An 11,862-nucleotide genomic window follows, 5' to 3' on the forward strand; every position below is an offset into this window, starting at 1 on the left:
TATTTTTGCTTTGGTAACATTTACTTGGGCAATGTTGCATATTGGGTAACCTTTGGACACTGTTCAAAAACTATATTAACAACTGTTGTTAAAAAAACCAGAAGACTTTCTATTAGGAATTACAGGTAGCGAGATACCAAAGGACCAGAAAAGATTGTTTATGTATGTGACAACAGCCGCATGGATGCTATTAGCCCAGAGACAGAAGGAAGAAATAACCCCGGCCAGAGAAAAATTAACTGGGAAGTTCAGAAATCAAGAAGACAAGAACTTCAAATAAAGTTGATAATTTATTTACGAGACCATTGTAAGCAGATTAAAACATTAGCAGGATTTTAATCACACTTGTAAAGTAATGGAAAGTATGGATAATTTGGAAGGATAAAATTTGGATAAATATTGATATGCAGTTGTAAATATCTTCAGTAGGACCCATGTAAGGGATGGGAGAAAGTCAGGAGATTCAGAGTAATCTTGCTATTTGGATCTTGAATTGCTTTTTGTTGTATGTTTATTTTTTTTTCAAATAAAAAAAAGACAAAAACTACATTTAGCTCAAACTACAGCTGGCAGGCTGTTAACTGGGACCAGCCACCAGGAACATCTGCTACCTTCATAACCCTGTATGGCTGGGCACCTGGGCACCTGAAGGAATGCCTATTTCCATTCCAATGTCAGTTCAGGTGAGTTTTGGCATGCCTTCTCCGGGTGCCCTCATCATCTGTAGTGAAGCAGGTAACAACTACAGGGTGCAGTTTCTTGGCTGTCATGCTGGTTTGTGAATGCCCTGCTCAGGGAAACTTACCTGGTGCCAGGTGCAGTAATAAAAACTGCCAGCACATTTGCAAAGCTAAGCAGGGTCCAGTATGGTTTCAAACTGGAGGGGGACCCATTTATTGAGATTCCTGCATTGCAGGGGGTTGGAATAGATGATACTCAGAGCCCCTTCTAGAATTCTATGATTCTATGAGGTCGTGCCCTCTCAAGCACCAGATGAAGAACTTTCTTCCTCCTATTTTTAAAACAATTTTAACTCCTATTGTGTTTTTATGCTGCTATCTGCGCTACGCATGGAACTTAATATTGTATCCCTGGAAAACGCTCTGTGGAAGCACATACTTTGTCACTGGTTATCTCTATGGCACAATCTCCCAAACTTGTACTTGATACAATGCATGTGGAGAGATGATTTCCAGAGCCCATGGGTAAAAAATTTACAACTGAAAATTACGGCAATGGGAATCTCCCCATCCAAATTACTAGAGCAGGATATAGTTCCAGCTAAAAGAACAGTAACCTGTAAACTAGAGGAGATGGACTTGCAGCAGAAAATGGTCTTGGGCAATGGTACCTGCTCACCTCTAAACCTTGGTTTATTACCCCTCTTAAGGCTCCCAAACTATTTGAATTCCTTAACTTCTTCGGCTCATAGATATGCCTTTGTAAAGGCAACATTCAACACCTTCCCATCGAACGTGCTGAGAAATAGATTCTCCAATGGACAGATATTGCTCTTATGTGATTGTAATTGTGGGGCACCGGAATCATTGCATCACATAATTTTTGATTGTGCATTTCACTCATCGGCCAGGAGCAAGTTTCTTGCTCAATATCTAAAGGGAATTGCCGATGATACGAATGAAGCCAAACTGAGATATCTATTAAATGATGATGACCCCCTAAGATCACTCATGGTTGCCAGATTCTTGATCAGCGTTCTATCCCTAAAGAAGAGAAACGGACTCCTGTGCGGCTCGGATAATCACTCTAAACTATGATCTATGTTTTAGGATGTAATTAGGTGATATCACCATTGATGTCTTCTACTAATTTATGAGTAGAGGGCGATGTTTATGTTACAAATTTATTGTAATGTATGATGTTGGTCTTTTGTTTTTGTTTTGCTTTGGTTCTTGTCTGTTTTTGTAAGTTTTGGCGGTTTTAAATTTGGAGGTTTAAGTACATTATGTTGGTATGGGAAACTGTCGTGTGATGGGCCAATGGCCGTAATAAAGTTCAATACAAATGCTGCTATCTGCTGTTTTATTCTCTGTTGTCTAGTTATTATTTTGCTCTTTGGTTTTATTGCTTTATTCCAACGGTCTGGGATATAGATGGCTTGACAGGTAAGATATAAAAGTGTAAAACACTTTATAATAACTAAATGACAGAATGAAAGTACCATTCCCCCTGGCAAGTCCTATATGTTGCAATTACATGCGATATTAATGATGACAAACATTTAGCTAGGTTGCCTTGAGAGGAAAATGGAAGATGGAACTCAATAAATTAGATCTATGTTTAAGTGTCATAGAAGCTGGCAGCCACTGGATGTCACTCTCTGAACATAGTTGTGGTAGAAGAAAACCTTGCAAGATTTTAAAAGGGGAGGAAGATGACATTCCTGCATAAGTTCTCTCCTGGAAATACTGATGTACAGATCAATGTAGGTACTTATTTATTATGCTAATGCAAAGTAGGCAAAAAGAGAAAGAAAAAAGTTGGGGTCAGGAGGACAAACTGAAAGAAGATATTTTATTGCAATCGTATAACATCTTCGGGAGTGCATTTAATTTGCTGGTATGTTTTAAGATTCGACGTGGGTGGAGCTGTGGTCTAAGCCACTGAGCCTTGGGCCTGCCAATCGGAAGGTCAGTGGTTTGAATCCCTGCGATGGGGTGAGCTCCCGTTGCTCTGTCCCAGCTCCTGCCAACCTAGCAGTTCGAAAGCACGTCAAAGTGCAAGTAGATAAACAGATACCGCTGCAGCGGGAAGGTAAACGGCGTTTCTGTGTGCTGCTCTGGTTTTGCCAGAAGTGGCTTAGTCATGCTGGCCACATGACCCAGAAAAACTGCCTGCGGACAAATGCCGGCTCCCTCGGCCAGTAAAGCGAGATGAGCACTGCAACCCCAGAGTCGTTTGCGACTCGACTTAACTGTCAGGGGTCCCTTTACCTTTACCTGTGTTTTAAGATAAACAGTATAAATATTTGGCAGAACCAAGTATCCCCTAAACCACTTGTAAGCTTTATGTCATGAAGCAAGCAGAGGAGGGTTGAACTTGATCTTGTTCAGAACATCGTGGCTGTTGGCATCTGTCTGTCTCAGGAGACAATAGAGGACAGCACGTTTTGGGGCAAAGTCAAACTGTTAGAAGCTTGCAGTGCCAGCTGTGGCTGTAGAGACTGATACGGGTGTTTGGGGGCTAGTGAAGGTGTCCAGTTGTGCTGCTGCAGATGCACCATGGCATTTATTCTCTCTGCGTTCCTCCCAGCAGTGATTCTTCCTCTGGACACTGCTATGGATGCACGACCTGTCTGTGTCTGTCTCCAGGCATTGCAGTCGTCTGCAAGGGATTCCCATGTGGCAGGGTTAATGTTGCCAGCCTTCATGTCTCATTAATAATAATAATAATAATAATAATAATAATAATAATAATAATTTATTATTTATACCCCGCCCATCTGGCTGGGCTTCTGCATCCACTCTGGGTGGCTTCCAAAAAAAATAAAATAAATTAAAATACTGTAATACATCAAACATTAAAAAGCTTCCCTAAACAAGGCTGCCTTCAGATGTCTTCTAAAAGTTTGGTAGTTGTTGTTCTCTTTGACATCTGGTAGGAGGGCATTCCACAGGGAGGGTGCCACTACTGAGAAGGCCCTCTGCCTGGTTCCCTGTAATTTGGCTTCTCACAGTGACAGAACCGCCAGAAAGCCCTCGGTGCTGGACCTCAGTGTCCGGGTAGAACGATGGGGGTGGAGACGCTCCTTCAGATATACTGGGCCGAGGCCATTTAGGGCTTTAAAGGTCAGCACCAACACTTTGAATTGTGCTTGGAAACGTACTGGGAGCCAATGTAGGTCTTTCAGGACCGGTGTTATATGGTCTCGGCGGCTGCTCCCAGTCACCAGTCTAGCTACCGCATTCTGGATTAGTTGTAGTTTCCGGGTCACCTTCAAAGGTAGCCCCACTTAGAGCGCATTGCAGTAGTCCAAGCGGGAGATAACCAGAGCATGCACCACTCTGGTGAGGCAGTCTGCAGGCAGATAGGATCTCAGCCTACGTACCAGATGGAGCTGGTAAACAGCTGCCCTGGACACAGATTTGACCTGTGCCTCCATGGACAGCTGTGAGTCCAAAATGACTCCCAGGCTGCACACCTGGTCCTTCAGGGACACAGTTACCCAGTTCAGGACCAGGGAATCCTCCACACCTGCCCGCCTCCTGTCTCCCCAAAACAGTACTTCTGTCTTTGAAGGCATCTTTGTAATGCAGAGTTGGTCTGCCAAAGGGCCTGGTGCCTGAAGCTAACTTCTTATAGAGCACGTCTGTGGGGATCCTGCCATCTTCCATTCTTTGGACGTGACCAAGGGAAGTAATAGTGCCACTGTATTCTGCTCTGGTCAGACCTCACCTGGAGTACTGTGTCCAGTTCTGGGCGCCACAGTTCAAGAAGGACACTGACAAACTGGAACGTGTCCAGAAGAGGGCAACCAAAATGGTCAAAGGTCTGGAAATGACGCCTTATGAGGAACGGCTAAGGGAGCTGGGCATGTTTAGCCTGGAGAAGAGGAGGTTAAGGGGTGATATGATAGCCATGTTCAAATATATAAAAGGATGCCATGTAGAGGAGGGAGAAAGGTTGTTTTCTGCTGCTCCAGAGAAGCGGACACGGAGCAATGGATCCAAACTGCAGGAAAGAAGATTCCACCTAAACATTAGGAAGAACTTCCTGACAGTAAGAGCTGTTCGACAGTGGAATTTGCTGCCAAGGAGTGTGGTGGAGTCTCCTTCTTTGGAGGTCTTTAAGCAGAGGCTTGACAACCATATGTCAGGAGTGCTCTGATGGTGTTTCCTGCTTGGCAGGGGGTTGGACTCGATGGCCCTTGTGGTCTCTTCCAACTCTATGATTCTATGATTCTATGACCAAACCAGTGTAGACATTGCTGAGAATGTCTTGGCACTGCTCTAGCAAAAGCCCTGTCCACTTCAGAAGACCCTTGGATGAACTTCCAGCTGTCCAGGTAAGCCCATGTGAGAGAAGGTAACATTTGACATATTCTGGTCCCCGATCATTTAGGGGGCAGAAGTGGCCAACATGGGTCATGTCCAGACTACATGGGACTACAGTTCCCATAATTCCTGAGAGTTGGCCATGTGGCTGGGACAGATGGGACTTGGAGTTCAAATACATCTGGCCAGCATCACAATAGCTATCCTTAATTTAGGGCAGGCAAAGGCAAACTCGCCCTCCAGATGTTTTGGGACTGCAATTCCCATCATATCTGACCCACTGGTCCTGTTAGCTAGGGATGATGGGAGTTGTAGTCCCAAAACATCTGGAGAGCCATGTTTGCCTATGCCTGATTTAGGGCCTTAGAAGTTTTTAAAAAGCAACACTACAGCTTTGAACTTGACCTGGAAACCAAATTAAATAGTTGGTATAACGTTATAATTATATGCTCCAAATATATGGCTGATGGGGCCATGACTTCAGGAAGACCCACAAGAAATGGCGCAGGAAGGGGGGTGCGGTCCGCCCCAGGTGTCATCACTGAGGGGGGTGACAGAATGGCAAGAATATGTGTTTTTGGAAAAAAATAACTCCCGCACCCACCACATGCCCCTTCCTATGCCACAGCAGGAGCACTCGCCCCTCGAGTGATTTCCAGAAACCAGAAGCATTGTTGTCTCCAACTTTGCAGGCAGAGCACAACATTTGTGGCTAGTAGCCTTCGACAGCCCCCTAAAGAAGCAGGTAAGTTTTGGCACTTTTAAGTCAGTGGTTTTTATTCACACAATGTTCCCAGTTGCGCCTCAGCTGTGTCATATCTACGGGAACTGCCAAGAATAGACCCACATCCCATGTCATTCTGGCCTCCTTCGGGAGAAAGGGTGCAATATAAATTCAACCAATAAAATAATTATGAGTGAGTCCGACATGGCTTCCTTCTAAGTGCAGGAAGCTCCTACAGCCAATCGGAAGCTGCCCCCCTTCTAGAACCCACCGCTCTCAACCAACTCTCAACTGCCTCCCCCCCAACATTCAGACTTGCTCTAATAGCCTGAAAGGACACTGCACTCTTTCTACAACTATGACTGAGTTTTGCAAAGGTGAGAACCTGGAACCCCATAGGATTATAGAATTGTAGAACTGGGAGGGACCTTGAGGGTCATCTAGACCAGTGTTCCCCAACCTTGGGCCTCCAGCTGTTTTTGGACTACAGTTCCCATCATCCCTGACCACTGGTCTTGCTAGCGAGGGATGATGGGAGTTGTAGTCCAAAATCAGCTGGAGGCCCAAGGTTGGGGAACACTGATCTAGACCAACCCCCTGCAATGCAGGAATCTCAGCTAAAGCATCCATGGCAGATGGCCAACCCACCTCTGCTGAAAAACCTTCAAGGAAGGAGAGTCTACTGCCCACTGAGGGATTTCTTCCCACTGTCAAACAGCTCTTGCTGACAGAAAGTTCTTCCTGAAGCTGAGTTGGAATCCCCTTTCTTGTAACTTGAAGCCATGGCTTCAGGTCCTGAGAGCTTCTGGAGCAGGAGAAAACAAGCTTCCTCCCTCCTCCCTGTGACGGCCCTTGAGATATTGACAAGGCTGCATGGCGTGGCTCTCATATCCATGTCCTGAGGGACAGAGAGAAAAACGGTTCTCGCTCCCCTTTCTCCAGCCCAGGCAGAACTGCAAGGGGTCAGTGCATCTGGCTGGAGATGGTTGGAGTTTGGAGCCCAGCCAGGGCTGGCAGTGGACAGGATCCTGGCATTGCCAGGGGTTGGACTAGATGCCCCTTGGCATCCCTTCCTTGATTGTATTTTTCTTAATTCATCTGCCTGACAACCCAGCAGCCTGGCCCCTCTTTGCCAGCTGATGTCACAAAGTGCTGCTTTGCAAGCAAGCCTTATAGTGCCCTGCAAGAGGGATGCCTGTCAGATGACAGTGAGAGACTTGAGAGAGTTTATCATCACTCTGTTGATCAAATGGATTCTGAAGGTAGATGGCCCAGAGGAGTGGCATTATTATTATTATTATTATTATTATTATTATTATTATTATTAGCAGCGTCACCCACCACTGATGCATGTGGCTTGGGTCCCTGGCTTGCCTTGTCCACAGATGTTGATAGCATGGCAGGTCCTCAGCTGTGGACCCCAGACCATATTTTCTGTTGTGAATTACTGGTTGGTAACTTCCTCTGTTTTTATTTTCCTTTCTGTCTCACAGCTTCTCAGAAAGGAAGGCCACAGCAGCTGCTATGGCGCCGTGGGGAACCATTAGAAGTAGTGGTATGTTAATTCCATGGGGAATCCATTTCCCACATATTTATTTATTTATATTTCTATACCGCTTTATATTTTTAATAAAAATCTCAAAGCAGTTTACAGCATAATAAAACAATAAAGCAATAGCTGGGCGATGTTCCTCCGGCCTCAGGAGGAGCCTCTTCAGTAGGGCTGGCAGTTGGGTCTGGGTCTCTCGCCCCCCAGGCCAGGTGGAAAGGGCCTTGCAGGGAGTGGCCTGCACCCTCTCACCTGCCCCCTATGTCCCTCCGCTGGCTGGCCGTCCCCTGATGTGGCTGGGGAGAAAGACAATATGGAGTGCGATCTGCCCCAGAAGAAAATCTTTGGGGAGGGCCCACGGGACCCCTGTCCCCTAGAGTGGATGCCTATGGCAGGAGAGTAAAATGTCCTTCTTCCTTTGCAGGGCCATGGTTTGGAAGCGCCAGTCAGGGCTCCGGCCAAGCAGCAGCCCAGCGGTGCCACGTCCAAAACCAACATCTTTGGGTATGCTGTGCCCTTCTGTAGCAGGGGTGGGACAGTCTGAGGATGGCACGGCCAGAGGGAGGGGTGCCAAATTGTAGGGTTGTACAGGCAGGGCCCTAGTTAGGGGGTGGTGAGGTGGGCCCCCGCAGGTGAGCGCAAAATTGGCTAGAAATATAATTTGTCTATAAATAAAAATATTGATTATTGCCTCATTTAAAAATATTTTTAATAGAGGGTGAATTGAAAGGGTGGAGGGTTGGAGGAGAGGCTAGGGGGCGCGATCTGGATGGTTCTCCAGGGGCGCAAGATCACCCAGCTACGGCTCTGCGTACAGGGCGCCCTTGACATTTGAGAGCCCAAAGTTGGCCCTTGGTTGGGCACAGTTCCAGATTAAAACCTGTGGAGGCCCCCAGGCAGTCAAAATATCGCTGGGCTCCTTGCAAATCATATCCTGATACATTTTTTATTTTACCAACCAACAATAATTAATAGGCAAAACAAACAGTATTTATTCTGATCCGTTGTTGCCTGGCCCATAGGCTGGTACCTGCTCTGTCCATTGGGTAATCTGGCTCTGGTGGAGATCAATCCCAGAATTCCCCCCCCCCGGTCATTCCTTCCTTCAGTCAGAAGCAGACATGGTGTGTGGAACTGGACGAGGGGAAGAAGTGGCTCTCTTTGCCTTCTTAGCCCATATTTTTCTTTAATTTCTGCATCCCATGCAAATGTCCTTCCTGAGATTCTAGCCAACCTCAACTGGTGGTCTCAGTTACCATAATGAACCTTAGAATAAGAGAGATACATGTTATTACCTATATATTTATCTGGAACTTCTCCAGCCAATCAGACTAACTGAGCTTGTTTCTTCCTTAGGCGAGAGGCCGGCCAGAACAAAGGGGGAAAGGCTCCCAGCTCAGGTAAGTGGAAATGCCAATTGAGTGCCCCATATTTTAGGAATGCTTCCTTCCCTTGTCCCCCACCCTCATGCCCCAGAGTGGGGCTAGCATGGCAGGGAGCCAGGCGCCTGCTCATGTTTCTTTTTTCTTTGCAGTGTGGGAGCCTTTCCCCAACACGTATTTTGTTCTGGCCAAATCCCTGGAGAGACATGGCGAACATCAGGTACGAGGGCTGAAGGAATGAAGGGATCCTTATGAAACATGTTTTGGGAGTCCTAGAAACACTCTCCCACCGGTGGCTTCCATTCTCATGTGATGTCCCTCTTCCTCCACAGGGCCACGCCTCCAGGGATGAGGCTCCAGCGCCAGCTCCTGGGATGAAGAACCGGATGACAACACGGAGGTCCCTCGCGGCGCATCCCCACTGCCCCTCCTCCATACGGGCATGGCTCCATCCCGGCCTGGTTTGGCACAGAAGCAGCAGCCAAAGTTTCCTCCCATTAAAACAGCTTCTCAGGTGAGGGAGGAGACTTTGGCTGTTGCTTCTGTGCTAGGCCGGTCGGACGCCCGTAAGGTGGAGAAGTGGGGAGCCCTGATAAGATCAGGTAGGAGGAAATGCCCCTTCCCAGGTCCCCCCACTCTCCTGCCCCAGACTGGGGCTAGCGTGGCTGGGAGACAGGCGCCTTATTATGTCTCTGTTTGTTTTGCAGCGAGGGAGAAGTTCAGCCGTGGAACCGCCGCATTCCGGGAGGGACTGGAGCCCAAACGACGGCCTCTCGCCCCTGAGGTAATGGGACAGGGGGAGGAGGGGGGCCTTAGGAAACACACTAGAAGGGCCTGCGGGATCAGGCCAAGGGCCCGTCTGGTCCAGGCTCCTCTTCTCCCAGGGGCCACCCAAATGCCACTGCAAAAGCAGCCAACAGGATTCGAGCCCAAGAAGCAGTGCTTCAAAGATCCCTTCTTTCTTGCAGGATCTCAATCGTGCACCGCTGTGGCTGCTGCCCAAGCCTCCCCCCAAAAGACCAGGTAAGAGAAAGGGAACCTTTGCATGGGGCGGGGAACACCCTACAAGTTGAGCGTACGTGTTTATGCTCATTGTCTTTGACCACTGTCCTTTCTCCCCTTCTTTTTTAATAAAAAAACACAGCTTGAGGCGAATTCCAGAGCATTTGGATCTCAGCTGAAGGACTGTATTCCAGCTTCTGATTTTTCAGCTGCTGAAGCATTTGAAAGCTGTGATGTGATAAATAGAGGCTTTACAAATGTGAAGAGCAAACCTTTCCCTGTTCATCCTTTGGACACACCGGATAATTTTGTTGTCGTTGTTGCTAAATCAAGATAAGATGAATTTTTCCACTCTGAGAAATATTCCGGGGCTGCATGAACCACTGAAGCTGCAGATGGAATTCCAAGCAGTGAAGCTGCTCCAGCGTCTTCTTTTCCTTCCTAGTGCGAACTTGTCCCTGGATATCTGGAAAGGCAACTGTGACTGCATTGGTTTTGAAGATATTCTGAACGACCCGGCACAGAGTGAAGGAATGGGAGATTCTCATCTTTTGGTTGAACACAAACTTGGTTTCGTATAATGCGTACATTCTCCATCCTTCTGTTCATGAAAATGTTTCTTACCTGTGTCCCTGGGGGTTCAAGTAAACCATATAAGCAGTAGTTGTACAGCAGTTGTTTTGATACATGCAATCTCTCACCTACTTTGATAAAAACAAGGCACATTAAATGCTTAAATATATTACTTTTGTTCTGTGTTTACTGTCAGTACAAATGTCTTGTAAGTGGGTATTTTTTAAATTAAATTAACCACAAGGGTTGCTGTTATGGGGGAGCATTGAGCCACATATAGAATCCAACTCCAGACTGGATTATGCAAGCAATCACATACTAAACTGGAGCAATCTAGAACACAATGCCCTGCACAGTAACTGTCCACAGAGATGAGTGTCCTAGTTTTGCCACCTTGTCAATTTTCTCATCATCACCTGTCAGGGAACTGCCATCGGAACGAGAGGAGGAGGAGGGGCTCCACGACGATGCTGGAGAGGGGCCAAGTAGGGAGAGAGGCAGGTTTCCTGTTGGGGAAGAAAATCAGCGTGACACCAGGGATGGAGGGGGGCCAATGGGGGAAGCGAAGAGCAGGCTCAGAGACTCTTCACTGGACACCAGCGGAGAGAGCACAGGTCCTCCGCTACCCACGCCCACCCTGCGCAGAAGGCTTCCGCGCAGGGAGGCTAGGAGGAGACTGGGTGTCAAAGAACTTTTCTGTTGGAAAAGGTTGAATAAATGCCCACTGTCGGATTCTGCCAGCGACTGAACAGCCACGAAGTGAGGGGCTGTCCAGTCAGGAAAGGTTTAACCAGGCCACCTAGCCAGGAGTGGCGGCAACTTACGCACAAGCAACCCCATAACCATTAGATCACCCTACATGGATTGGAGGAGATCTCTGAAGGGAGAGGGCCCCTGAACTCCTGGGGGGGGCGTCATTTGTCACAAAGGGCAAATGAAGCCTGTGAAGATCAAGAAAAGGCAACAATATTCGCCCTCCCTTCCCCACAGGTGGGCGGGGTTTGTGGCACCGAGCGGGGCTCACCTGGGCAGGTGCCACCCACCTGCTTGAGCCGGCCTTTGACCCACCCTCGGCCAGGGAGGACAATGGACGGGGGTGGGCCTAAGGCCAAAAGAAAAGAGGATGACTGTTGCTCAAGCTTCTTTTGCTGTTCTTCCTTCCAGGATCACCCACCCACCCACCCTCAAATTAATAATTTCTTGCCTCCATAATTTCATCCTAGGTCAGCGATCTTCAGTTTAATGATTCTTTCTTCACAGGCTAATATTTTGCGTTCCAGGTCAGCGGGCGCTGCTGAGGTCGTAAGATGGTTGCTGTATTCAGAACTGGGAAGGAATTTCCCCTGCATTGGCAGGTTTCGTCTTCCCCATAGCATTTCGTCACAACTTTGGCGGTTTTTAGGCCTTGGCAAGGTATCCTTTAGTCTAACATCAAGTTGGGGGAGGAGATGCAGTAATGCTCCCTCCCCATGTGGTGGCACTTGCAGGGCCCGTTTAAAGGGCAAAAACCAGGAGTCCCTGGCCCTAGAGCAGCGGCATGTAGGTCAGAAGAAGAAGAAGAGTTTGGATTTGATATCCTGCCTTTCACTCCCTTTAAGGAGTCTCAAAGCAGCTAAC

General features: G+C 47.6%; 1 pseudogene; it reads left to right on the forward strand.

Annotated features, from left to right (window-relative positions):
* Positions 1-9,076: 9,076 nt before the first annotated feature.
* LOC128400274 (proteasome maturation protein-like) lies at positions 9,077-10,414 on the forward strand (annotated as a pseudogene).
* The last annotated feature ends 1,448 nt before the right edge of the window (positions 10,415-11,862 follow it).

The sequence above is a fragment of the Podarcis raffonei genome, chromosome 13 (assembly GCF_027172205.1).
Source record: "Podarcis raffonei isolate rPodRaf1 chromosome 13, rPodRaf1.pri, whole genome shotgun sequence".
Classification (NCBI taxonomy): domain Eukaryota; kingdom Metazoa; phylum Chordata; class Lepidosauria; order Squamata; family Lacertidae; genus Podarcis; species Podarcis raffonei.